The sequence below is a fragment of the Macrobrachium rosenbergii genome, chromosome 41 (assembly GCF_040412425.1).
Source record: "Macrobrachium rosenbergii isolate ZJJX-2024 chromosome 41, ASM4041242v1, whole genome shotgun sequence".
In the NCBI taxonomy this organism is placed as follows: domain Eukaryota; kingdom Metazoa; phylum Arthropoda; class Malacostraca; order Decapoda; family Palaemonidae; genus Macrobrachium; species Macrobrachium rosenbergii.
The window spans coordinates 53,283,753-53,306,859 of record NC_089781.1 but is presented as its reverse complement, the minus strand read 5'-3'; the positions used below and the strand labels follow the sequence as shown (position 1 = coordinate 53,306,859).

Genomic DNA, 23,107 nt, shown 5'->3' with positions numbered 1-23,107 from the left:
CACTGTCAACCTGAAAGACAAAGCAAAGACGATTAGAGAGGGAGACTCCTCTCGCTATGAGGGGAACTGCCCTACGCAGCGAGAGGAGGTACCCAAGAAGAGGTCTCCCGACTGGCGGCCCCCACCCTGCGGTCTTCATTCAAGAAGCGAGCAAAGAGGGCAAAAGATAGAGATCTCTCCCAAAGGAGAGATAAGGAAAAACCTAAGGGAAGAGAAAAGGACAGGGGAGGCCACCAAGGGCGCCACGGAAGCAGAACTTACAGGTTGAGCCCGCAACCTCCCACCCACCCCGCAAATATCTAGGTGCAGGCAGCGAAAACAACACTCATCACAAGTAGGAAGGAAGTTGTCATGCCCTTGTACACGGAGGGTGGGAGCCCAAGAAGGGAAGTGAACTCTTAAGTCCCAGTCAATGTAGGGGAGAAAAGATATTACGTCCCAATTTAATATCTCTGATTGTACAGGGGAACGCCTTCAGTATCTAAAATAACAATTTTTAAAAGTAAATTGTACTTTTCCTAACTATACAAACCCAGAAAGATCCTGGGATAATAGGTCCTTTACATTAGGGATTACTTTCAGGCGTAGGCTGGAAACGGCCGTTGAACTTCAAACAAGGTGGTTAGGCAGTTAACTAATGTCCAGGAGGCGGGAGTACCGCAACTGCCCAAGGATGTAAACATTCCAATTTGCCTTCATTAAGCCCAGGTACAGATTGAGGGGTGGCATGAGGTGGGCATAAAGTGTAAAGGACCTCGGGTTTGTATAGTTAGGAAAAATGATATTTTTATGATAAAATAAAGTTTTGTACATACTTACCCGGCAGATATATACTTAGCTATAGTCTCCGACGTTCCCGACAGAATTTCAAATCTCGCGGCACACGCGGCAGGTAGGTCAGGTGATCTACCTTACCCGCCGCTGGGTGGCGGGAATAGGAACCATTCCCGTTTTCTAATCAGATTTTCTCTTCCACCTGTCTCCTGAGGGGAGGCTGGGCGGGCCATTAATCGTATATATCTGCCGGGTAAGTATGTACAAAACTTTATTTTATCATAAAAATATCATTTTTGCACATGCAACTTACCAGTCAGATATATACTTAGCTGATTGGCACCCTTGGAGGAGGGTAAGAGACAGCTAATATCTAAAAAACAGGAAACAACATATGTTGTAGGATATATAAAACCATGGTTCTTACCTGATTGGGCAGAAGACTTCATGGATACTGTCTATGAGTCTGCTTGCCTCAAGAGCTTCAGCGAGGTTGTGACCTATGACTGACAGCCCTTCTGGATCGTGTCAATGGGGGCCAACCCACTTACATGACAGAGCCTTATTATGGATCGTGTCAATGGGGGCTGACCCACTTAGCCTACATGACAGAGCCTTTACCTGAATCATATCAATGGGGGCTATCCCTCTTACATGACAGAGCTTTAGGTATCAATAAAATAACCAGGAGCACAACAACCAATCCCGGCCACCTGACCAAGTCTAACCTTGTTAGTGTTACGAATTGAAAGGGGGGTGCTATACTCCAAAACCCTCTTCCAATCAACCTTAAAAACACACATCACAAAGCATTAAAATCAAATAAACTAACTAAACTATAAAGGATTAGTCTCAGCTCCCTGACCCAGCACCGAATCCGAAGATACGTACGCTCCTAGAGAGAAGCACTTATCATAAGTAACTCTAACATCCCTCAAATAATGAGATGCAAAAGTCGAGTTACATCTCCAGTAAGTCGCCTCTATAAGAGCCTGGAGAGACAACGTCTTGTGAAAAGCCAAAGATGTCGCAATGGCTCTCACCTCATGTGCTTTCACTCTAAGGAGCTTTAGGTGCTCATCCTCACAAGACAGATGCGCTTCTTTGATGACGTCCTTAATGAAAAAAGCTTGTGCATTCTTCGAAATGGGTCTACGAGGATCCCTGACTGAGCACCAGAGACTCTTGACTGTACCTCCCAGCTGTTTCTTCTTATCAAGGTAGAATTTGAGGCTCCTAACCGGACACAGAGTCCTCTCAACTCTTGCCCTGTCACTGAAGAAAAGACCTTTTACCTCAAAGCTTCTTGGCCATGGTTTAGAAGGGTTTTCATTCTTCGCCAAGAAGAAGGGTTTGAAGGAGCAAATAGCTGAGTCTTTCTTAAACCCAACCCTACCTTCCAAAGCTTGTAGTTCGCTTATTCTCTTAGCAGAAGCCAGAGCAAAGAGAAACAGTGACTTCCTGGTCAGATCCCTGAAGGAAGCTTTTTGAGGAGGTTCAAATTTCTTGGACATTAAAAATTTTAAAACCACATCTAAATTCCAACTGGGAGGTTTCGAGGTCTTGGTTTTAGACGTTTCAAAAGACCTAATGAGATCGTGTAGGTCTTTGTCTTCAGAGATATTCAGACCTCTGTGTCTGAATACTGAAGCCAGCATACTTCTGTAACCTTTGATCGTCGGTACAGCGAGGTTGCACTGCTCCCTCAAGTAAAGAAGGAAGTCAGCGATGTCTGTCACAGAGGTACTGGAAGAGGATATCTTCTGGGTCTTGCACCATCTTCTAAAAACCTCCCACTTAGACTGGTAGACGTGCAAGGTTGAGGTTCTCCTGGCTCTGGCAATAGCCTTTGCAGCCTTGCGCGAAAATCCCTTCGCTCTGACCAGTCCTTCGATAGTCTGAAGGCAGTCAGATTGAGAGCGGGGAGATTCTTGTGGAATCTGTCGAAGTGGGGCTGTCTGAGAAGATCATTCCTGTGTGGAAGCGATCTGGGAAAATCCATCATCCATTCCAGTACCTCTGTGAACCAATCTTGAGCTGGCCAAAACGGGGCGATCAGGGTCAGTTTCGTGCCTTCCGAAGAAGCGAACTTTCTTACTACTTCCCCCAAGATCTTGAATGGGGGAAAAGTATATCCGTCTATTCCGGACCACTCTAAGAGAAGACCGTCTATGGCAACTGCCCTCGGGTCTGAGATCGGAGAGCAGTAGTTCTCCAATCTTGCGTTCCAATGAGTCGCAAAGAGGTCGATATTCGGCCTTCCCCAAAGGCTCCTCAGCTTTTTGCAAACCTCTGAGTGGAGAGTCCACTCCGTGGGTAGGACTTGATCTTTTCTGCTGAGCAGATCGGCCCTCACATTCCTTTCTCCCTGCACAAACCTGGTGAGGAGTCTGATCTTTCTCTCCTCCGCCCACAACAACGTTCCTTGCTGTTTCAATGTAAAGGGAGAAGGAATGTGTTCCTCCTGTTTCCTGATGTAAGCCAGGGCTGTAGTGTTGTCCAAGTTTACCTGAACTCACATATCCTGTGACTAGTGGCTCTAACTGGATGAGAGCTAGATGCACCAAGACAGTTCTTTCTTGTTGATGTGCCAGCTCACCTGTTCCCCCTTCCAGGTGCCTGACACTTCTCTCGAGCCTAGTGTTGCTCCCCATCCCGACTCTGAGGCGTCTGAAAACAACACTAGGTGAGGGCTCGCAACTGAAGAGGCAATCCTGGGTTAATTTCTGAGGGTCCAACCACCAACGGAGATCCTCCTTTACCCTGTCCGATATCTGGAACGAATTGCTAAGTCCTGAGACTTCTGATCCCATCTCTCCTTCAGGTAGAATTGAAGGGGTCTTAGGTGAAGTCTTCCTAAGGAAACGAACTGTTCCAGAGAGGAAAGGGTCCCCAGCAGACTCATCCATTCCCTCGTGGAACAATGTTCTTTCTCTAGGAAGACAGTCAACTTCTCCAGGCAGTGATCTCTTCTTTCCCGGGATGGAAACGCTAGAAAATCCCGAGAATCCATCCGAATCCCCAGGTAGACAATGCTCTGCTGCGGAATCACCTGGGACTTCTCGAGGTTTACTAACAGTCCTAGGGACTGGGTCAAATTTAGAGTGATAGACAAGTACTGCAGACAAAGATCCTTCGATTGTGCTTGAATCAGCCAGTCGTCTAGATACATAGAGATCCTTACTCCCTCTAGATGTAGCCAGCGTGCTACATTCCTCAAAATGCCCGTGAACACTTGGGGGGCCGTTGAAAGTCCGAAGCACAGGGCCCTGAACTGGAAAACTTCTTCCCTGAACCACGAACCTTAGGTATTTCCTTGAAGAGGGATGAATGGGTATGTGGAAATAAGCATCCTGAAGGTCCAGGGAGACCATCCAATCCCCTGGACGAAGAGCAGAAAGAACCGAAGAGGTCGTCTCCATGGTGAACTTCATCTTGATAACGAAGAAGTTCAGGGCACTTACATCCAGAACCAGCCTCCACGCCCCCGAAGATTTCGGCACCAGAAACAGCCGATTGTAAAAACCTGGGGAATGGAGCTCTTGAACTGGCTCTATGGCTTCCTTCTCCAGCATTTGTTCTACTGCTTGTAGAAGGGCCTGGTTCCAGACAGGATCCTTGTATATGGCTGATAACTCCCTTTTGTTGTCAAGGGAGGTCTCTCCCTGAAGGGGATGAGATAACCTTTCCTTAGAATAGAGAGGGACCAGTCGTCCGCCCCTCTCTGTGCCCAGACTTCGGCAAATCTCAGCAGTCTGGCACCCACTGTTGTCTGGAGTACTTGAATCTCATTTGGTCTTTTTAGTAGGACGTGAGGAAGACCTTCCTCTTCTCTCTGGTCTTCGACTCCTGAACGTGGCTCTTGACTAAGGGTCCCCTCGAAAGGGCTCCTGAAAGGGTACCTTCTCCTTCTTGGCAAACGGAACAGCAGGCCTCATCCTCTTGGAAGACTGAGCCAGAAGATCCTGGGTCGCCTTCTCCGATAAGGAGAGAGAAATCTCCTTAACAGTTTCTTGGGGAAAAAGATGGGACGACAGCGTAGCAAACAAAAGAGAGGACCTCTGGAGAGGAGACACAGATTTAGTGAGGAATACCGATCTTTTCTTAAGGATTCCGGCTCCAAACAAGGCAGCGACTTCAGAAGATCCGTCCCTCACTGCTTTGTACAAACAAGACAACACACTGACGAATTCATCCATGCTGAGGAATTCGGGGTCCTGCGTCCTCCTGGCCAAAGCCCCAAGAGACCAATCCATAAAACTGAAAACCTCCATAACTCGAAAAAGGCCCTTGAGGAGATGGTCCAGCTCACACATTCCCCAAGTCGCCTTCGCTGCAAGGAGAGAGAGCCTTCTGGAGGAGTCCACCAGAGAAGAGAAAATCCGATCCAGCATGATGGGGAGACCCAACCCCATCGGTTCCTTGGTCTCGTACCAAATCCCAGACTTTCCCGAAAGTCTATAAGGAGGAAAAGAGAAAACAGTCTTGCCTGCTTCCTTCTTCGACTGCATCCACTCCCCAAAGCCCTCAAAAGCCTTCTTCATAGAAATCGTAGGGCGCATCTTCACGAAAGAGGAGGGTTTCGATAACTTGGTGCTCGCCCATAAGGACCCAGGAGAAGGAGGGGCAGCATGACTAAGAGAGTCTCCAAACTCCTGAACCAGTAAAGCAGCCAGCCTCTTATAGTCTGATATACCAGCGTCTTTAGGGGACTCATCCTCTGAAACTTCCTCCAAAGGAGCAGCCGGAGAAGAAGGCTTGAAGGAAGAGGAGCGCCTATCAGGAGAAGTAAGTCTGGATGGAGAAGCACTCCTGTCCATCGGAGAAGCGCGCCTGCCAGGAGAATGCGCCTGCTGCCAGACTGGCGCCTGACAGGAGAGGGGCTTTTGTCCACCGAAGAGCGCCTGCTAGGAGAGGGGCGCCTATAACCAGAAGAATGCCTGGCAGGAGAATGGTGCTTGCTGGAAGGGGGGAGCTTATCACGCGAGAGGCGCTTGGCAGAAGAAGAGCGCCTGTCAAAAGGAGAAGAGCGCCTGGAAGGAGAGGCGCTTCCCTCCGAAGAAGAGCGCCTGGTAGAAACACACCTGCTGGGAGAAGAGCGCCTGCTTGGAGAAGAGCGCCTCCTTGAAGAAAAAAGTTTGCTGCTGGAAGGGCGCTTGACGGGAGAAGAGCGTCTTGCTTGAAGAAGGACGCTTCTGAGCTCTTGATAGGAAGAAAATCATCCTTCCTACGAGAGAAGAATCCTTGGCAAGAGAACCCACAAGAGCAGACAACTGCGCCTGGAGACCAACCAAAATCTGCTTGGTCGACTCCTTGACTCCTACTGGAGAGGACGAGGGGGATCTTCAGGCTCTCTTCTTGATAATAGGAGAATCCTCTGGGAAGTGCTCAAGGCTCGAATCTAAGGCTTCCCCTCTGGGAGCCTTCCAGGACCTCTTCAGAGGGCGCGACTCCTCAGCCGAACTCCAACCACGTTTGGAGAAGACGAGTCAGATGCAGAAAACACTTCCTCAGGATGCCTTTCCTATGGCGATCCAAGGCAGCCTGGGACGCAACAACAGGGTCTGCCGGCGGGACGCCTGACCGTTGGGGATGCTCTTCATCCTCCTTGCGGCTTTCGACATTCCTCCTCCACTGGTCCTGGGAGTTTGGAAGAGGTCTAGGCCTAGGAGCAATGCGGAGCCGATCAGACGCCCCACTGCACTGGGGACACTGCAAAAATCACTGTCACTCTTACCTTCTTTTTTCATCATCGCACGCAGTTGCAATTTCATCCTAAGGATCTCCGCCTTCATTGCAGCCATTTCAGAAGACGAATCCACAGGTTCGTGAAGGGAGAAGGGGCTGAAACCAGAGTATTAGGAGAGTCTGGAAGAGTGTTAATATTTACTACTTCAAGCTCATTAGAGTGAGACCTACTAGAGCTTCTAGAGGAAGCCTTCCTAGCTCTATCCTTCTCCAGTTTCTTTACATAAGAAGTCAAAGCCTTCCATTCCTTCTCAGACAGATTCTCACATTCCCTTACACCTATTGTCAAAAGAGCAATCATTCCCCTACACCTCATGCAAACCGTGTGAGGGTCTGCCGAAGCTTTCGGCAACCTCACCTTACACTCTTGCCTAACACACACACGAAAAACAGGTGCAACATTAATATCAGACATCTTGATAGAAAAATCCAAAAAGCAAATCCAAAAAACGGTCCACAATAGCGTATGCCAAGCCAAAGATCCAATACGTCACCAAAATCCATCCAAAAAGATCCTCAGCAAGTGAGAAAGAAAATCAAAGCAGGAGGAACCAACAACGGATGTTGCCGGAACCAGCGACAGAGAAAATCTGATTAGAAAACGGGAATGGTTCCTATTCCCGCCACCCAGCGGCGGGTAAGGTAGATCACCTGACCTACCTGCCGCGTGTGCCGCGAGATTTGAAATTCTGTCGGGAACGTCGGAGACTACAGGTAGTCGCCGACTTACGGTTAGACTGACCGACTTTACGACGGCTACGACAATATAATAATATATAATATTTAATTTTATATATTTTGCTAAAATACGAGCGCCAGCAAATACTTTTCCCGCTACCGCAGCGCTCATATCCGAGAGATGCTCAGCTTTGCAGCATTGTGTGTTTGTGTCGTTCGAAAATGGTAAAAGATTCATATTTTTGTAATGTATTTTGTATTTCTATTTTTGCAAATAAATGTAATAACAAATTACCGTATTTGATGGCTTATAATACGCATGTCTGCATAGGACGCACCCCAATCTCAGCAGGACACTGAGGGAAAAGGTTTCTAGCCTATGCTCATATGATTTTGGTAAGTAAAAACTGTAGTATTAGGTTATCATATGCATATTGTTTCTTACCAACATCATCAACAAAAACATTAATAAAGAAGTTATTTACCATATTTATATTTATCAAAATATGTATTATACAATCAGCCATTTACTACGATCGAATGTTTCGTCCTGCTGCTGAAAGCTACCTCAACCAATAGATCGCAAACACATTCATTTGTAAACATTGTTTCTTACTGCCAGAATCAACAAAACATTAATAAAGATGTTACCTACAGTAATATATGTTATATATATCCATTATATATTATAAAAGTATGCAATCAAGGGGTAAAAATTCAATAAATAAAAATGTTTCTATGTAACCTCGAGTCTCGTGAGCAATTGAACAAAGCCATGTTATTATTCTTAAAAGAGAATGCTAGCACGAATTCACGACTCAACGAAGCCTTGTTATTATGCCTAAAGAGAATGGTAGCAGGAATTGTCAACCACCAATTGATCGAAGCCATGTTGTTATGCGTGACAGAGAATGTTAGCAGGAATTGCCAACTACCAACTGAACGGCCTTGTTATTCCTAATCACCAATAGGTGGCAGCACACGCACTGTTTATATCTATAAATGTGGAATGGCGATCCGCTGTAGACGCATTTATAATGATATTAACATTTTAATGAAAATATCGATAATAACAACGTAGATATTGATTATAATACTAGCAGTAGTAATTAATGGTAAGTGTGATAATGATAAATAATTATAATAAACTTTGTTTTTTAATAGGTTATTAGGATAACACCGAATTTTACACTAGGCTACAACATCTACGTGGACAACGTATAATTTCGGCCAAAATTGCTTAAATTTTGAGCCTACATTATGTACATAGGAAGCAGGGGATTTTTAGGCCATTTTTTTGTTAAAAAGTGCATCTTATACGCAAATACGGTATGTATTTAATTCAAACCTATAAATAAACAAAAGTAAATAATACGTCATGTGGAATTGGCAATGCAAATGGCGGATAAGAAAATGTAAACAGACCAGACAGATGGTTTGAATGCCTACAATAAAAATGTTAAATACAGTAATAAAAGTAAGTATTAATCAAGGAGTTCAAGCATGATAAGATTTCATGCTAAACGTAAAAATAGGGGTACTATACATGCACATTTTTTGGATAATATAAAATGTATATGTAGGCTAGTCATACTTAGAGATATGATGGATAATATACTGGTAGGTACAGAATACATGTACATATGTGGTTGGTCGACTTACGATCGAGATCGAACCGCTCTGTCAGAACCTAATGCCGTGCAAAGTCAGACTACCTGTATAGCTAAGTATATATCTGACGGGTAAGTTGCATGTACAAAAATACAATTTACTTTTAAAAATTGTTATTTGTTCCGACACAATATACAAAACCTCGGTCCTTTACATTAGGAGACTCACTGATTGGAAGGAGGAATCTGATAAAGTCTCTCTGAACTGACTGGAGTTCACCACCTTGTCTTCCCTTCTTGGTCGTGAGAGCGAGGAAGGGAAAAAACTGCCTCTGACAAAAGATCGGGTTGTAAGAAACGCAGGATTAGTTGTCAGACTTCTGGGTCCCTTTGCATGAAAGAGGAGACATCAGTTCATGCAAAGTAGGCTAGGAAGAATTTGACGTCAGATGACAATAAGGCAAATACAAGCATTGGGTTTGTCTCATAGTCATGGTCTCCTTCCTCCCCTTGCAAGAGGAAGGAGTGGGGTTGCTTCTATTAATCTGAACAGAAATAGAACAGGAGCTCCCATTATGTGCTTACCTGCCTCGATCGCCCGGTCCAGCTTGTAACGGCACGTCCGCTCCCTGCCCGTGGGAAGAGAGCCAGGATGGGGAGAAAGAAGAGAGGCCAGTCACTCAACATTCATGCTCCCAATCACAACCGTACAACATAGGCGAGATGCAACCTGTCCTGTTAGAGGAGCTGGATAAGCTACACAACTTATTGAGCAGCCACCACAGGACCCAAGGAAAAAGTGTCCAAGGACTTGTATGCAACATCCTGGAGGTAGAAGGAGGTGAAGGAAGCCTGCTGGGACCACACACCCGCCTTCAGCACCTGTGATACCGACATATTCTTCCGGAATGCGAGGGACGGACCAATGCTGCGGACCTCGTGAGCTCTCAGACGAAGTGTACCGGTGTCGTCTTCTCCTGCAGCAGAGTACGCTCTCCTTATTGTCTCACGAAGCCAGAAAGAGATGGTGTTCTTGGACACTTCTTTCTTGGTCGAGCCAGTGCTAACAAAGTCGTCGACACTCAGGCCGGAGGTGCCGAGTCCTCTTCAGATAGCACCGCAGCACTCTAACAGGACACAGTAGCATCTCGTCTGGTTCATTACCTACAAAGTCCTCTAGGGAGGGGATCGTGAAGGACTCGAACCGTGTGTCAGGGACCGAAGGGTTCTGAGTCTTCGCTATGAAATCCGGGATGAAATCAAGCGTAACTGATCCCCATCCCCTCGAGTGTTTAACATCAAAGGAAAGTCCGTGAAGCTCGCCAACGAGGAAGTCCGCGACATGCTGAACAGTAGCTCCGACCGGAGAGATACCCCTTCGATGACACCAACCACAGAAGACGGACCACTTTCCCTGCCATCTCTGTTGCTGCGCGGCGCAAAAAGCCTCTCACTCCCAAGAGATGGTGGATAACCTCCAGCAGTGAAGACAGAGGGAATGCACTGCCAGGTGGAGCCGCTCTGCGTGAGGTTGACGCAGAAGGGTGGGCCAGGGGGGGATCTCTCTCGGTGCCTCGGAGAGGAGAGCTAGCAGGTCCGGGTACCAAACGGCCTGGGGCCATTTGGGTGCCACCAGTCATTCTGAGATTCGGGGTGATCATCACTCAGCTGATCACTCAGCGAATCAGACAGAATGGGGGAAAGGCGTAAGCGTCGAGATTGTCCCATGGGTGTTGGAACGCGTCCTCCGCAGTGGCCCGTGGGTCCAGCATGACAGAACAGAAGACCTGGAGCTTTCTGTTGTGCTGGGTGGTGAACAGATCGATGGCTGGACGCCCCCACAGGTTGAACAGCCTTTCCGCTACTTCCTGATGAAGGGGCCATTCGGTCCCTACCACCTGGCTCTGGCGGCTGAGCTTGTCTGCCACGACATTCCTCTTGCCTGGAATGTACCTGGCTGACAGCTCTACCGAGTGAGCCACGGCCCACTTGTGCACCTGCATCGTCAACTGATGAAGCTGGTGGGACACCAGTAGGCCCTGCTTGTTGACGTATGCCACTACCATGGTATTGTCGCTCATCAGTACCACGGAGTGTCCCATCACTCGATCCCAGAACTCTTGGAGGGCCAGGAAGGCTGCCTTGAGTTCTAGGATGTTGATGTGAAGGTGCTCGTCGTCTCAGTGCCACACTCCTGAAGTCAGCAACTCCTCCAGGTGTGCGCCCCATCCCTCGGTCAATGCGTCCGAGAACAGAAGCATGTCCGGAGGGGGAGTATGCAAGGATACTCCTATCAAGAGGTTCCTGTCGTCTAACCAACAGTGAAGGTCCTTTCTCACCTCCTCGGAAAGAGGAATGAGGAAGGACAGGGGGTCTTGGGACTGGGACCAATACTCCTTTAGTCTCCACTGGAGAGACCGCAGGTGAAGACGCCCGTGAGGTACTAGTTTCTCCAAAGATGACAGGTGACCGATGACGACTTGCCATTGCCGAGCTGGTTGCTCCTGCCGTGACAGGAATAGCTGTGCTGCCTGCCTGAACTTGCTGATACGAGAGTCCGAGGGAAAGACTTTCACTGCCACCGTATCTATCAGCATGCCCAGGTACTTTGTCCTCTGCTTGGAGGTAAGATCTGACTTCTCCAGATTTACCATGATCCCTAGATCCCAGCAAAACTCGAGGAGACGATCCCCGTCCTGTAGCTCAGGACTAGCCAGTCGTCGAGATACCTCAGAAGACGTATCCCGTGCAAGTGGGTCCAAGCTGACACGAGAGAGAATACTCTTGTGAACACCTGGGGAGCGGTCAAGAGCCCGAAGCAAAGCGCCCTGAATTGGAAGACCGACTCCCCGAGGACAAAGCGGAGGTCCTTGCGAGAGGACGGATGGATGGGTTTCTGGAAATATGCATCCTTCAAGTCCACCGTAAGCATGAAGTCGTTCTCCCTGATGGAGGCCAGCACAGTTTGCGCTGTTTCCATCATGAACCGAGTCTGGTGAACGAAACGGTTCAAGGGAGAGAGGTCTATGCCCGGTCTCCATCCCCCTAAGGCTTTCTCAACGAGAAAGACGCGGCTGTAAAAGCTTGGAGACTGGTCCAACACGACTTCTACAGCACCCTTGCTCAGCATGGCTTGCACTTCTTGCTGTAGTGTGATGTCCTTCGACAAACCTGGAAGATATGTTTGGAGATGGACCGGAGAGTAGGTGAGGGGAGGCCGAGACTCGAAGGGTAGTAGATATCCCTCCCAAAGGACATCCACTATCCAGGTCTCAGCTCCGTGTCGCTGCCAAGTTGCCCAATGGCTCGACAGGCACCCCCCCCTTCGGCAGCTTATGGGGGGGAACGCCGCCCCTAGCGTTTCCCCTTCTTCTTCTTACCCTTGCCCCCTTTACCGGCTTGGAAAGTGGGCTGAAAAGGGCAGGAAGGACCCCCCCTTCTCGAGGCAGAAGAAGGCTGGGTGTTTCCCCGGGACCCCTTCGAAGACTGGGACTTCTTAGGGGCTGAGGAAGTACCAGCCTGGCCTGAAGACCTGGCCGCAGTGGGGTGCAAAGACCCAGAGGTCTTGGCCACTGCCTGGTGAACAAGCCGGTCGCTGTCATCGGCACGGCGCTTGTCCACCGCGGCGTCCACCAACTCTCTAGGGAAGAGAGACGAGGAACCCAGCAACGGTCCATTCCGAAGGGCGATAGCTGACTCGGGACCTACGGACCTGGTAAAGCGAGAGAGAACGTCATCCCTTCGCTTTAGCACGAGGTTTGCAGTCTGGTGGGCGAGGTAGGAAATAGCCCTACCCCAGACTGGCACAGTCTCCCAAAGGCGGAGTCCTCCCCAGGTACAATAGCGCCTGAGGAAGCAGCTACCTTCGATACTGTGAATGACCACAGATTGAGCCAGGAGACTGCTTGGAAGGCCGCCATGGCGGTGGCTTCCAGGGATGCAGCTTCTTGCTGAGAAAGGGATATGCTCTCTGCAGTCAATTGCTGCAACGACAGACCCGGATCCAAATGCATCAGGTCGGGGGTCAACCTGTTTGGTCAGCAACGCCCCTTCCACTGTAGCGTAGAAACGCTTCTGATGAGGCAGAGGAGGAGGAAGAAGCTTGTCCGAGTGGCTCGAACGAAGCGAACTGTCTTGCCCAGACACAAGACTGTTCACCTGGTCGAGTACCCCCTCGGCAAGCGTGGACCACGGCAGCCCCACCGTAGCCTTGGGTTCCTTCTTGGGTCCCCAGAAGGATTCGAGGCTCGATGGACGATCCACAGACGAGGCTGTGGTCCCTTCCCCGAATCAGCGCGATAACCTCCGCAAAAGTCCTCTGTATTTCGGGGGTGTCCGCATCCTGGGGCAGAGGACCCTCGAGTCCTTCCAGAGTGCGGTCCTCCCGAACTACTCTCCCCGCAGGAGGGAGAACCTCGGCAGACCCCCATGGATCTTCCTGAACTACACGGGCATAGGACCTGGTCGAGCCAAGAACCGAGCCAGGTGCGTACCCCCAGGCAGTAGAACTCTGAGGAGAACACTCCCTAGAGCTCCTCCTCTCCGACTCGCGCCCCCTGGAAGAAACCAAAGGGGCGGAAGGGACAGGTGAGGAAGATCGGGCGCTCCCACAGGCTTTACTGGCAGAACCAGCAGAGCCAGTGGGCTGAGAGCGGTCACCAACCCGCGGTGATGACGAGCCCCCGGGTCGAGGAGACCGCTGGTGAAGCAATCTCCCGAGGAGAGCGGAGCGGCTCGCGAGAGCCGAGCCGCGCACTCGCCTCCCCCGAGCCAGGCTGGCCGCGCAGACTGGGAGGAGTCGAACGCGCGGCTGACTGGCGCGAGCTTGCGCTGTCCTCTGGACGCGCCCCAGTCTTCTTCGAGGCCGGAGCCTCTCGGGAAGACTGAGTAGGGGACTTCTTCCCTACCTCTCCTTGCGTTCGGCTCCGCAGGGCTGAAGCACTATCCCGGGAACCTGACTTGGCACCTGCAGGAGTGCCAGCAGGAAGAGACGGAGCACCTGCATGCCCCGGCTCTTTCTCTCGCCCCACGCCCTGGTCTGTACGGCGAGAAGTTTCTCCTGTATCAGACTGGGGTACCCAGGTCTCCTTGGGGACCCGGGTACTCGGAGCAACTCGCGAACAAGTGTCCGACGCGGACTCGCTGGCCTTAAATGCAGTTAGTTTCTTAGGCGCAGCGGGATGGGGGGGAGTGCTGACCTTGGTCTGCACGCCCTTGGCTCCCAGTGCCCCTGGCCCGGAGGCCGGGGCAGCAGTTCCCTGATCCGAGGATCGGGAAGACCCGACGAGAGATCCCACTGCCTTCCCTGTGGAAGGAGGCAGACCCTTAAAAGCCTCGGTGCGAGATTTCTTAGGGGGGTGAGAGGCAGACTACTTCTTCTTCGGCTGTGAAGCCTCGGAAGGAGAAGCGGAAGAAGCAGCAGACAAAGACGACGATGATGAAGAAGATGAAGATGAAGATGACGACACCTTCCTAGACCTCTTCTTCTTCACCATCTGCTTCAGGAACGCTGTCAAGTCCCCAGGGCAGGAAAGCGAGGCCGCAGACTCAGGAACAGCAGGAGGGGCTGCAGCAGAAGGCACATCCCGGGCAGAGACCGCGGAGCTCGAGCCAGCATTTACCTGGGTAGAGAGAGCCGCGCGCCGCCCCTCCCGCACAGAGATTCAAGTTGGGCTGCGCAAGGGTCGATGGGATGGGGACGGGAACAGACGAAGGGCCGGGCTGGAAAGTCAGACGAGGAACAGCAGTCGTAGACAGGCCAGGGTCAGCAACAGTCACATAAGGGTATGATGACGTCACCACGTAGGCTGGGCCAGCACGCATGAAAGGAGCCAGGAAGCCGGGAGGCAGCGGAACAGCGTGTTGCACCGCAGGTGACACCGACACTTGGGTGTCCAGATGCAATGCAACTGACACCGGTATCTGGGCAAACCTCGAAATGGTAACAGATGTAGTAGTGACTGTCATTGCCGAGTGGGTCGTGACTGGAGCAGGGGGCAAGGGAGCCAATCCCTCCAGTGACGAGCCAGGTAGGCCCAGGTGCAGCCAGGATGAACTTGGTATCGGTGTCTGGCTATCCAGTCCGGGACCTGAAGCAAAAGTTGGGTCAGTACACGAAGCCTCTACTCGCTCCAGAGGAAAAAACTCCCCTTCGGAACGGGAAGAGATTTCAGAGAGGATGTCGCGGTCCAACTCTCCCCCGCGCCCTTCCACAAACGATGAAACGTAAGAGGAAGGGGAGGGGGAGTCCTCACCCGAGGGAGAGGGAGCAAGCAGGGGAAGTTCGCCGGGAGGGAGAAACAAGCCCGACACATTCGCCACCAATGGAGTCGTCGGGGGCGTATTTCCCTCAGACGACTCCTTGGTAGGCTTACGACGGTAACGTCTCCTCTCTTTGAACTTGCCCCATTGCTCGGAGGACCACGAACAACACTCACTAAAGGGATCGTCGCGTGAACACACACGTCCCCTGCAAGATGTACAGAGGGCGTGTGGGTCCACGTCGACTTGAGACCTAAAGGAATTGCATTTCTTACCCCCTACCCCGGGACACACAAGCTGGGGATAGGAGGGTTTAGATGATTTCTCCATTGCTAATGAAAAAAAAAGAAAGAATTTCCCACCAAAAAGTAGAAGTATAGCTGTCAGGCAGAGAGCAACAAAGAACAACGTCCGAGCGCTACGACGGCCGAAAGCAAATTGGAATGTTTACATCTGGGCAGGCGGTACTCCCGCCTTCCGGACAGTAGTTAACTGCCTAACCACCTTGTTTGAAGTTCAACGGCCGCTTCCAGCCTACGCCTGAAAGTAATCCCTAATGTAAAGGACCGAGGGTTTGTATATTGTGTCAGAACAATAAAGGGCTACTGGAAGAGAATCATTACCACTCAGTTACTCTCCTCTAAATACACCCTTGGCCATTGAACCCCAGACACAGCACAGGGGAACGACAGCTTATGCAAGGTTATCACAAATCGTGGGTTTGTATTAATAAATATCAAACACATGTAATATATACACAGAAATACAGAAAGATCCCACAGAGATAATAAGAACTTAACAACAGTCAGGCAAAGAGATCCAAAACCACATCTGCAACGCATGACGGCCGAAAGCAAACTTGAATGTTTACATCCGGGCAGGCGGGTATTCTCTCCTACCCTGAAAGTAATTCCTAATGTAAAGGGCTGATGGTTTGAGTATTGTGTCGGAACAATCAAAGGGAAGGTCAAGGCAGGAACTGATCAAGAAGGCAACTGAAAGCACTACCACAATAGCTGAATCCCCCTCCTTCAATGAAGTCAGTGAAGCTGAAGCAGCTGCAGACACAACAACAAACTCAACAGGAGGAGCAGTTGCACAAGATGTTTCTCCTCTATCAGGCTGTCCCAGAATCCTGCAAAAGATGGGCTACCTGGAATGTTCACTTTCACAGGTACTCCAAGGAAGATGTCTTCTTGGTATGAGATCAGATAAGAGTGAGGGCAGGATACCTGTAGGGGTGCACCATCTCCAACAGCAGCTCCATCCTTTGAAGAGAGGGTGGGCAGACTCCTTCACGGCTCAAGCAATAACCACCTGAGGGGAGGCAGTTCTATCTACAGGTAGCACTGCCTCCCCTCAGGGGGTTATTATGTACTTACTACCCATAGACAGTGGAATATGAATAGCAGAGGGAGAAAGAAAGGAACCAAATGGATTTGGTGGTGCCATCAGAGCCGTATCCACTCCTGAGCCAACACACCCCTTGCATGCCTTCCTCCAGAAAAAGAAACGCTATGGCAATGATCATGTCTTTTCTCCATTTTAGGCTTAAACAAGAAAAAATGCAATGGCAATTAAAGGCAATCAATAAAGAAATAAATAAGCATCTCCTTATTCAATGAGGGAAGAAAGAGAAGGCAGCGAGACGTCTACTCTTCATGGCAGGCAGGACAAAGTGAAGGCCAACATGGGGCAAGAGAGGTGTGGGCTATTCCCCCACCCACCCCACATACTGTTTGACTTTCTTCCATCGTTTGACATTATTTTCCTCTTCCCAGTTCCAACACCTATTCTTCCCTTCTATACTAAGCACCTTCAACACTTCAATTTGCTCCTCTGATAGACCTGGTGCCTTGCAATTCTTCCTTTACTTCTATCCTCCTCCTTCACTTCAACAGGTTGTATCTCCATCACTGCCTCCCCACACCTCCCCAAATTCCCCGCTTTCATTTTTGGTGTTTAAAAGACATTCCTACTAACAGTAAACTAGGCTAGGCTATAATTGGCCTTGCCACATTGCTTTCTGTGCTTTGTGAAATTTGTACTGAAACAGGTTAGACATGAGCCTTGTACCTTTCTGACTGGCTGAACAGTGAGCATTTTGTAACTCTCACGCTGGCACAATTCACAAGCAGGTCGGTCTAGGCTCCAGTCCCGTTTGGTTTCCTCCAGTCCAAAAACCCGGGTTTCCGTGGGTGTTCCTTACCCAGGCCTAAGTGTCTTGTGTAAACTGAACTGGTGAACAAAACAGCCTGGTTTTTCACCGACAATAACAGCCAAAATGCATAAAAAAGAAATAATCTATTTGTAAAATATGATTCCTGTAGCCTTACAGGCTAGGCTGTGGGGGGGAGCCATTAGCATTTATGCAATGTTATTACTGACTTCCGGTGCTTTCGAGTCATTGCTGTAATTATGCATACAATGACATAGACTGGGCGTTTCCCTCCGCTTCACACTACAGGCTGACACGGTCACGGGGTCCATAGGCCGTCTGCAGTCTGCGGCCGTCGCTCGGTGAAGAGAAAAGCATGTACAGTCCAGGTGCAGGTCTCCGGTGCAAGCGAGGCTGCAGGTACAATCGAGAAACTTTTCACATTTATGGCTTAACATTAAATTGCCATACTACAACTACCATGCTTAAGCCTACCTCAAGACCAGCTGTAGTCACTTCAGGGTAGCCTGGGCTACTCAGGCTACAATAGGCTGGAGTAACCTGTGGCTATTAGGCCCAGTGGATGAAGTCCTATTGGCCTTGGCGACACAGGAAATTACATTACGTCAATCAACTGTGGCAGTCCACGTATATTATCCAGTTAATAATGTAATTGTCTAAAGAGTGAAATGAATGCAACCTTACCTGTATCAGACCCTAAAAGAAATTATAAACAAAACTGCCTGAAGCAAAATTAAATTTCATGGTCACGGGGGTAAACAAATGGTGTTTCGTAACGTGCAAATGTAATTTTCTTTCTTACTCTTCTTCAGCGGCAGATCCTCACGTTCTCACTTTAGTGAACCCAAGTAAAGTTCAGATACGTATATTAAAATGCACAATTGGATTATATTCACGATAAATATAAATTGAAATGTGCCCGAAAACGTACAATACGAAAGACAATGACCGACTGTTCTGTCGTCATCATCATCATCATCATCAATTAACTGAAATCAAACTCACGGAAGAAATGACTTTAACTGAACAACGTGAAAAATATCTGGAGAAGATAAAAACAAACAAAGCATCTGGGCCAGACAGGTTAAGGCCAACTGTATTCAAAATGTTTTTGCAGACATAGATTAACCAGCAGAATGTCTTGACAATATACTTATAGCCAGATACACGCCCGTTGGATTCTCAGGACAACCTTCACACCAGACAAATTATACCACTGTAAGAGATCTTTGTATACCAATAGCATTAACATATCATATTAAATATTCAAGTGGATCGTAAAGAACAAAACTGAAATGCACGTTAGGCGCATAAAGAAAGCACTAGAACTTCAATCAGATTTCACTACACATTTACCTAACGAGCAGGGATTGATAATTTCTACATACTGGAATCTTATAAAGAAAAAACCCATCATTTGTAGTATCAATAGATTTCTAGAAAGCTTTTGACTCCATAGACAAAAGAAAACTAACCATGCCACGAAGAAATATATGTTATTTGTACAGGTAATGCACTTGGAGAGATATTCACAAGTGGTACAACGACTCTGTCACAACAATGCAGAGCAAGAAGAATTAATTTAACAAATGACAGGAATGAAATGGGTCACCCTTATTCTTTCTATCAGTAACTTACCTGATCTTTGAAAGACTAGAAAAGTCTAAGAATCGTAACGTTGTTCAGTGCCGATGATCCGAAGCCATTCTTTGGAAGAAATACTAAAGCTTAAAAATTCTTATAAAAACAGCTGTTGAATGTGGTCTTAATATAAACAAGGATAAACGTAATATACTAATATTCAGTTATTATTACAGCATAGATAAGGCGTGTAATACATTAAAAGAATATCCAATGCAGCACTAAGGGACGCGTGCTTAAGAATATAATAAAATCCACGTCAGAAGGTGAGTGAAAACAAGTACTGTCGTAGTTTATTCTACAATTTCAGGTTTACACTCAACACAAAAGAAGTTGACGGAGCCTTTTATACAAAAGCAGAAGGGTGGGTGGGGTTACAGTTTGTAAATCTGGGCAGCATGTTCTTTAAACAAAAAAGACAGGGACAAAGGATCAAGGGATAATCATCTACAAGGTCAACGACCAGGAATGTTACTCTCCACCCTAGATTATCCCTTGATCCTTTGTCCCTGTCTTTTTTGTTTAAAGAACATGCTGCACAGATTAACAAACTGTATCCCCGCCCCCTTCTGTTTTTGTATATAAGGCTCTGTCAACTTCTTTTGTATTCAGTGTGAACTTGAAAATGTAGAATAAACTACGAAAGTACTTGTTCAATGTCCCGGTTTTCACTCACCTTCTGACGTGGATTTTATAATGAATAAAAGAATAAGCATAATAAAATAACTAAAACATCGAAGTTATTATAATTAATAACTCAAAATATTGCTTCAGAGAACAACTGAAAAGATCCCAGATCGAAGTGTAACTGATGACCAACATGCTAACTCAGTCACTAGAAAAAGTTGTATAAGGGTGGAGATAGGGAAGCTGTAGCTGTAAAGTTCCCGCTCAACGCGTTCTCTGTAGAGAACATCCCGTTTTCTGGGGTGCCTTCACATCGATCTAAGGTCGATCAGAATATATATTTATCACCATAATTGTAAATTGTATATATGTTGTCTTTCTAAACAATCATGCTTTATGTACAAGTAAAGAGTTATTTATGTTATGTGTCAGACATTATTGATTATTATGTTTTCTGTATGAACCTGTCCTGTTTTATAAGAAATTAGTTTGACTTCAGGTCACCTGTAAATCTTTGTACCAGCGGTCTCTGCGAACTACGCAGATGTCCGCATCCCGCTTTATAAGCAGCTTGCTTCATTAGTAAACCACAGGCCCATTTCTCTCATCAGCTGCACAGAAAAGACTGCAGAGACAAATGGCACTAAACAGACTTGTATGGAAAACAGGACCACTACATCATCGCCTATATGGTTACAAAGAAGGAATAGGCACACAAGAATGCCTAGCAGATGTAATGGCAACAATAAACAACAGAAAGTCAATTGTAGTCTTTCTCGATTTAGAAAAAGCCTACGAACTAGCCAGCGCCGCCGTCATCCTTGCTACCTTGGTTGACAAAAGAGTTAAGGGTAACCTGTTAGCATGGGTCAAAGGATACATGCAAAACAGACAAGCCAGAGTCACCTTCCAAGGTGCAAGCTCAGATTTTCTCAACTTAGAAAATGGAACACCACAGGGAGGAATACTTAGTCCCTTCCTCTTCAATGTACTAATGGAAAATGTAGCCACAATCACCCTACCAGAGGGAGTGGAAATTTTCATATATGCAGACGATGTGTGCTTAGTGAGCACACACAGGTACAGATCCTACCGAAATATGCAAAATGCAATAACACAAATTGAAAATAGCTGTGTAATGGGAAAATTATTCCTTTAAATATTATTGATTTGTTTAGGAATTGATTCATCATCCTCCTCTAATATCTTTACACTACTGTTGTAAGAGTGATTGTGATTGTAAAGTGTTTTCATTTTTGTTGTGGACATCGAGTGCATAGAAGTGTAGCCAGTCCCTTGTTTTGTCTTTCTTTCGCTCTGAATGTGGGAGCGCTGTCCTGAATCATTCGTCTGCATATTGGTAACACTAAAGAAACGTGTAAGGGACGAGAACGCTGTTGGTGTGAAAAGGATGTCAAGCGGTCCACCCTTCATTTTGGCTATTTTACCAAATTATTAATACCAGTTATTATCTATCCCTTGCAAGGGACCTAGTTCAGGAGTCCTGAAGAGTATGTAAATTGGACCTAGTTCAGGAGTCCTGAAGAATATGTAAATTGGATCTAGTCCAGGAGTCCTGAAGACTATGTAAATTAACCAAGTCCGGGAGACTAGACCTGCGAGAAATTTGGCACGATGTAATGAGTAATAAAGGAACGAACTGAGTACCAGGGATTTTCTTCAATACCATCGTACCTTACCACTAAAAATGGAAATCAGCACTTCAATTGCCTCCCAGTGGGAAGACATCACCTGGCCTCATCAGTAATAAGACCCGTACACCCAAGGAATATCATGTAATAGCAGGTAGGACAGGCCTACCCTAATTCCCAGGCAGCGTAAACGTCAGTAGTCTTCATACCCACCGTGTCAACTATGACACAGTACCATTCTCCGACCCCTGTCTCCAGGCAAGAAGACTGACAACAGTGCATCTGTATAGTAGTATTATTATTCTCTCTTATCTCATATATCTTAATGTCTTGGTGGGGGAAGAATTCTCCCGTGACATTTGGTGGCAGCTGTGTTGGATCTTTAGTCCAGTGCTATTGATCCATACCCACTATGCCTATATATTATGTAGGTCACTTATAATGTTTTGTCATATTGTATGCATTTCTTTATACAATATCATTGATTTTTATCTGATTAAGGTCATGACTTATTTTCATGCATATTCATTATTTCTATGGTGACGGAGTGCAGGATATTGTCTATTAATGTAGTTTACATTTTATTGTTTGATTGTAAGTATTGGAAATATTGTAACAATGGCAACTGGTAATGATGAATCATATATTGATCTAATTCAATTAGAGCAAGAAACACAACAAACATTACAGACAGTTAAGAACTTCACTCAGTCCTACCAGGACGTTTGGTCTCAAGTGGGAGATCTATCAAATCAAATCAAAGACTTGGACCAGAAGTTGGTTGACATACAGGGGACAATACAACACTTAACACCCAAACATAATAACACTCAACCACCCATCATGTCTCCCTCACGTCTCATTGAAGAGATATAGACTCTTGTGTAGTGATGTACAGTAGCCTACTGTAATTATGTATATTTGTATGTTCTCTTTTTGCTTAGTTTAAGGTTGATGAAAATATAATTTTTTTCTATTCACAATGGCCAGTAATGTGAAAACTTTATAGTTTTGAGGTAATGAACAAAGGAATGATGTAAACCATTTTGTAGGCTACAAGATTTCACAAAGTGCCCTGGTTGGGAGTGCAATTGTGGTCTTATGGGTCTTGTCTTATAGGAAATTGTCAGAGTTTTGCTCTTGTAGTACTGGTTTGGCACATTTTAGAGGATAGAGTACACCACTTTCCAAACCCCTTTGAGATTCAAGTTTAGAGTCGTTTCTAGCCAAGAGCTCTGGTGAGTTTGATAATCATTAGGACGCCTCAATAGGAGTAAATTTTGTCTTCATATGTGGAGAACTCTTTTGTTGCAGAGTGATGTGACATCCTGTGTAAGTGGAGTCAATCCAACCCCAGTATTAGGCTAGACAAAGCTATTAGGAAAGCTGTATTGAATGCACACCTATGGGGTAGTGTCCCCATTTAGTACTCAAGTATATCCTTGTTTTATGTTGTTGCAAGAGCCCTTTAGTCTCTAGTTGAGATCGTTGCTTGTTTCTACTGTACAAGACCTGTTTTCCACAGTTGCAGACCCATCTAAGGAGCTGTTTGGTTCCATTAGGAAAAATTGTCCTTGATATTAGAGTGGACATGAATCAATTCTTCCCCGAGGAAAAGCTTTGTAATGGGAAAATTATTCCTTTAAATATTATTGATTTGTTTAGGAATTGATTCATCATCCTCCTCTAATATCTTTACACTACTGTTGTAAGAGTGATTGTGATTGTAAAGTGTTTTCATTTTTTGTTGTGGACATCAGTGCATAGAAGTGTAGCCAGTCCCTTGTTTTGTCTTTCTTTCGCTCTGAATGTGGGAGCGCTGTCCTGAATCATTCGTCCTGCATATTGGTAACATTAAAGAAACGTGTAAGGGACGAGAACGCTGTTGGTGTGAAAAGGATGTCAAGCGGTCCACCCTTCATTTTGGCTATTTTACC

General features: G+C 47.0%; 1 protein-coding gene across 3 annotated transcripts in view; it reads right to left on the bottom strand.

Moving 5' to 3' along the window:
* The window catches only part of LOC136826864 (B-cell linker protein-like), an 850,768-nt gene extending 832,551 nt beyond the window's left edge, over positions 1 to 18,217 (bottom strand). Inside the window, exon 1 of one of the 3 annotated variants that reach the window (XM_067084364.1) lies at positions 17,935 to 18,217. The gene's annotated coding sequence lies outside the window, so the exon portion shown is untranslated. Of the gene's footprint in view, positions 1 to 17,147; positions 17,635 to 17,724; positions 17,871 to 17,934 lie in introns of those variants that run through there. The other 2 variants (XM_067084365.1, XM_067084367.1) reach the window with 2 other exon arrangements.
* Between the last annotated feature and the right edge of the window lie 4,890 nt (positions 18,218 to 23,107).